The sequence below is a fragment of the Echinops telfairi genome, unplaced genomic scaffold (genome assembly GCF_000313985.2).
Source record: "Echinops telfairi isolate 266 unplaced genomic scaffold, ASM31398v2 ScPeMD7_4225;HRSCAF=4972, whole genome shotgun sequence".
Lineage (NCBI taxonomy): Eukaryota > Metazoa > Chordata > Mammalia > Afrosoricida > Tenrecidae > Echinops > Echinops telfairi.
In genome coordinates, this window is record NW_022108124.1 from 18577492 (window position 1) to 18582791 (window position 5300).

General features: G+C 45.9%; 1 pseudogene; it reads left to right on the forward strand.

Moving 5' to 3' along the window:
* The first annotated feature begins 1469 nt into the window (after positions 1–1469).
* On the forward strand, positions 1470–3597 carry LOC101662780 (annotated as a pseudogene).
* The last annotated feature ends 1703 nt before the right edge of the window (positions 3598–5300 follow it).

The window sequence follows — 5300 nt, forward strand, 5'->3', positions numbered from 1 at the left end:
TATCCATCCATCCATCCATCCATCCATCCATCCATCCATCCATCCATCCATCCATCACTTGCTTTGCTTCTCCAGAGAACCCAGGATAAGGCAGACTTCACAACGTCACCTCCCAAGGAACTCTCTGGCTTGTCCCCTCTCTAGTTCCATTGCTACTGGGCCCACCTCTCCTGCCTGAACCATGTAATGACCTCAGCATGTTCCTACAATGAAAGAAAACAATGTTTAAGCTCCTACTTCGTGCTGGACAAGGTCCCAGGGCATGTGCTTTTCAACTAACCTAAAGGTTCACGATTGGAACCCACCCCCCTCAGCACAGCAGGAGAAAGGCTCGGTGGTCTGCTCTCCACACAGTCACAGTCCGCCAAGCTATTTTTGCTGAGTTTGGATCCTGCATTTGGCTCGTTGACTTCCAGTTCTTTGGACTTGAGCCAAAGCTTGCCATATTGCTTATTCACCCGGGAATTGTTAATGACTGTGATCTGACCTTGGGTCCATTGCTTCTGCAGCCACAAGCCTTATCTGCGGGCTTTAGGTTCATCCTCCTTTACAACCACCATTCGGTGGTATTTCACTAATCCTCAACCCCCATAGTTACATGTTTAGAGAATAAGAATTTGATCACAATTCTACTCTCCAACTCTCCATGGTGCCTGCCTTAAATTGAAGCTGCCTTAAGCGGGTCCCTCTTACTTCAGAACTCTCAGAAGGGCAGTCCCTTCAAAACCTGGAAGATTCCTCAGACTTGCCTTGTTGCCTTGTGGAATTCGTTTCTTTCTTTCTTTTTATAGTTTTATTGGCACATCATTTTCATATCATAAATTCAATAGTTTAGTCATATCAAGGAGAATTGTACAGTCATCGCCACATCAGTTTAGAGCAGTGCCCTCCCCATGGTTAAATCACCTTTAAAATGAGTTATGCAATCACAATCCATTCTAGTGCTCCCTCCCGCATCCTGCCTTCATTCTTTACTCCTGAAATCCCCTTTCCCTCCCTAACCTGCCCCCTTTATTCCCTGTATCCCCTTGTATCCATTATTATCATTATGCATCCACTCTCCTGTGCTTCACCGCTGGGAGAGCCAACAGAAAACAATAAAAAACAAAATCGCACTAAGGTGGTAAGGATGAAATGATAATAATACATAATCTGGTGTTAATTTGGCACTTGATAGGATTAAGAGTGAAGGGGTGGAGTCTAGTCTGTCAATCGGATCATAGCCAATGTGGCCTCTGTGTGGGCATGGCTTTCTCCAGAGAATTCTGGGAATTCCTGGATTTCCTCCTTGCGGGCAGCAGACAGACTTTCTCTCTCTCGGCTAACTCCCTTGGAAGCCCTCTACTGACAAGACTCACTCCCTGAGATGACACGCTACTGACAAAACACATGGCACCATGTGAGCTGGAGCCAGAGAAGCCACCTGGACCTACCCTGATGCAACCAGACCTCTGGAGCCAGAGAGCCACGTGGAGACCCCTGCCAGTGCTGTGATGCTTACAACACCACTGGATCCAGAAGACTCCCAATTCACTGGTCTGTGATCTTCCTGCATTCGGCGTCATTGCATGTGTTTTGTGAGTCTGAAGAGGACTTTATGGATTGGTATCGGACATATGGGCTAATATTGGACTTATGGACTTGATCTGGACTAGGTTAGGATGTTTTTGCAATATTCAATTGCTCTTGTATACAAACCTCTTTCTTTTATACATGAGTGTCCATGAATTTATTTCTCTAGTCTACTCGGACTAACACAAGTATACAGACAAAAAGACAAATCATGCATAAGAAGGAAGAGACCCCCAACAACATTCAAAAAGCCAGGGATGAAATTTCTGTCATGGAACAAGTAAGAGATACTTACACCCAGAACAGATTCAGGCTGAGTCTATAGGGAGGTCAACTGGCCAACTATCAAGTTCAATCCAGCCTAATCAAGGTGACAGTGGCTTCTGCCTGACAGTAAGGCTGTTCGGGGCTCTTGTCTGTGGCACAGTCTGACTGGACACTCTGCAGATGGGGTTGGGGCTCCCACGTCCCCCATCACCCTCCACAAACTGGGTGTTCATGACTTTAGCTTTGATGCCTTTCTCTTCAGCATATTAGAATTTTGTAATTGTCATCTTCAAGTCACACAAATTGTGTGGAATTAGTTGGCTCCGTGTGGGATTCATTTCTTCGTAGCCTGAGTAGCCTACACATCAAAGCAAAGTCAATAGGGGACTTGTTCTTCTGTCCCTTGCTGCTGCCTTCTGTTCGCTTTGCGCTCAATGTGGGGAGAGTGAAGAGTTTGAGCCACCGTTTAGAAGCCCTCATATACCCTGAGCACACAGAGATCTGCCAGGGAGAAGACCTAAGGAAACTGCAACAGAGATCTGACATTCAAATCTGAGAATTTGCTCACAGATTTCCAGGGCTTTTAACCAAGGCCCAAGAAGTGTCAATTAAGGATTTTGCAAAATCGTCAGTTGATTAACAGTGGAACTCCTCTAATGAAAGAATAATCAGCTCTTTTTCAAGGACTTTTTTTGGTCTCATAATTGGTTCAGGGCTAGATACCAAAATATAAGTTGTTTTTTTTTCAAATTGTGAACATCTGATTTTCTTTCTTTCTTTCTTTTTTTTAAAAATCATTTTATTGGGGGGCTCGTACAATTCTTATCACAATCCACACATCCATCCATTGTGTCAAGCACATTTGTACATTTGTTTGCCATCATCATTCTCAAAACATTTGCTTTCTACTTGAGTCCTTAGCTCCTCATTTTTCCCCCTCCCTCCCCATTCCCGCCTCCCTCATGAACCCTTGATAATTTATAAATTACTATTATAAATGATCACATGAAAGGTGACCTCGGACCTAGGCAGCTGGCTGAGTGCTTGAAAGGCTGTGATGTGGTGCTCCTCCCAAGAAAGCTAGGAATGACACGGATGACCTGTGTCAACCGCAACGCCATGATCATGGCCACCTTCGCGGCAGCTGTGCCCAGCACCACTCCAAAGCCATGATCTGTATCATGGCCAATCGGTCAACTCCACCATCCCCATCACATTGAAAGTGTTCAAGAAGCACGGTGCCTGCAACCCCAAGAAAATCTCCAGGGTGGCCACCCTGGACGTTGTCAGGGCCAACACTTGTGTGGCGGAGCTGAAGGTTTGGACCCGGCTTGAGTGACCATCCAGTCATTGGCGGCCACGCAGGGAAGAGCATCCTCCCCCTGATCTCCCAGTGGACACCCAAGGTGAACTTTCCCCTGGACCAGCTGACGGCTCTCACCGGGTGCATCCAGGAGGCTGGCATGGAGGTGTCAAGGTGAAAGCAGGGGCCGGCTCTGCCACCTTGCCCATGGCCTACCTGGGCGCCCACTGCGTCTTCTCCATGGTGGACACGTTGAAAGGCCAAGAGGGTGTCATCGAGTGCGCCTTTGTGAGGTCCCAGGAGATGGACTGCGCCTGCTGGGGAGAAACGGGCCGGAGAAGAACGTGGGCTTTGTCCCTGGAGCCATCCCCGAGCTGAAAGCCTCTCTCAAGACGGGGAGGATTTTGGGAAGAACAGGAAGTAAGATGCCCTGCCAGAGGCCCCCAGTTCCTTAATTTATTTGGGCTTCTTGTCACGTAAAGTCATTTCACAGATCTTCGTTGTTTTCCTACCTTGCCCTGACAATGTTTGTTGTATGAGCGTTACCATCCTTCCAAATCGGAGCATCAATAAAAGCCATCTTTGATTTTAAAAAGAGACAAAGGAAGAGACCACGTGACAAAAGGCTGCAAGACCAGCGACCACATTGCAAATCTGCTTCTTTCCATGACGTGAATGGTGACTAGCCACACGAGGTGTATCCAAGCTGGTCACTGAGAACAAGAAAGATCAAAACTGAGGAGCCCTGTTGGCACAACAACTGTGAACCCAGAGGTAAGCAGTTTCTACCCACCAGGAGCTCTGCGGCAGAAAGGCCTGGTGATGGGCTCTGGTAAAATTACAGCCCAGGCAGGGAGCCCTGTGGGGCAGTTCTGCGCTGTTACAGACCTGCTATGAGTTGCCTTGACAACAGACATCAGAGCGTAGGACAAGAATGTAAGTCAAAGACCTTTGCAAGAAAATCATCTTTTTTTTTCCTACGAAAAATCAGGGAAGTATGACCCCCCCAAAACACACTGAGCAAGGGGACAAAAGGTTCCAAACAGCATTAGAACAACAGACATGGGCTTGCTCACACACAGTCTCATAGACCCTGGTAAGGAGATGAACGCTGATAAGTGAAATAAGAATCGAGAGATGAAGTTTGAGCAAGGTGATTGCATGCCCTGACAGATGATGTAAAAGATCACCCCGATGCTGTGAAATGGACTGCTTAAAAAAAAATGAGGCAGCAAGGGCAGTTAGAAGGGCATGTTCTAGAGCAGTGGTTCTCAACCTTCCTAATCATACAGTTCCTCATGTGGTGGTGATCCCAACCATAAAATTATTTTTGTTATTTCTTCATAACTGTATTTTTGCTACTGATATGAATCATCATGTAAATATTTGATAGGCAGGCTGTATTTTCATTGTTACAAGTTAAACATAATCAAAACATAGTGATTCATCACAAAACAATATGCAATTATATATTGTGAAATATTTATTTCTGATGACAAATAAATGAAATGTTGTCTTGAAGCATAGGTAACAGTCTTCACACCGGGAACTTGTCTGTGGGCGTATCTGCATGTGGGCGGACCTGCCTGGAGACGGAGAGAGGAGCAGTGTCTCGGTTCCTAAGACCATCGGAAATATGTGCTTTCTGATGGTCTTAGGTGACCCCTGTGAAAGGGTCATTCGACACCCAAAGGGGTCGCAACCCACAAGTTGAGAACTGCTGCTCTAGACACTAACAAAGATTGATTAGAGAGTAGAGGTGAAAATGCAGGGAAGTGGGTGGATTTAAAATTATTTGGGTCCCAGAGAATTTACTGGTAACTATTCTGTAGGGGCAGGGACAAGGAGTCCCGATGGAAATGTGGTTAATCACTCAGCTGTGTAAATTAAAAATCACCTCCATTGCACCCACCCACAACTGCTGGGGCAAAGTCAAAAGACAACTCAGGGACTATCCTTGGTTTCTTGAACACAAATACTTGAATTTAGTACTTTCCTAATATGGGAGATTTAAAAATAACGGGTTTTCATGGTTAAACGCATACGGTTTTTGCAACTAATTCCTCTGACTTAAGCAGCCAGTTCCTTCTTCATAGTCTGTTCTTCAACTGTAAGCTCTGTTGAAGCCTGATCACTTTGGGTGACCCTGCTGGCATTT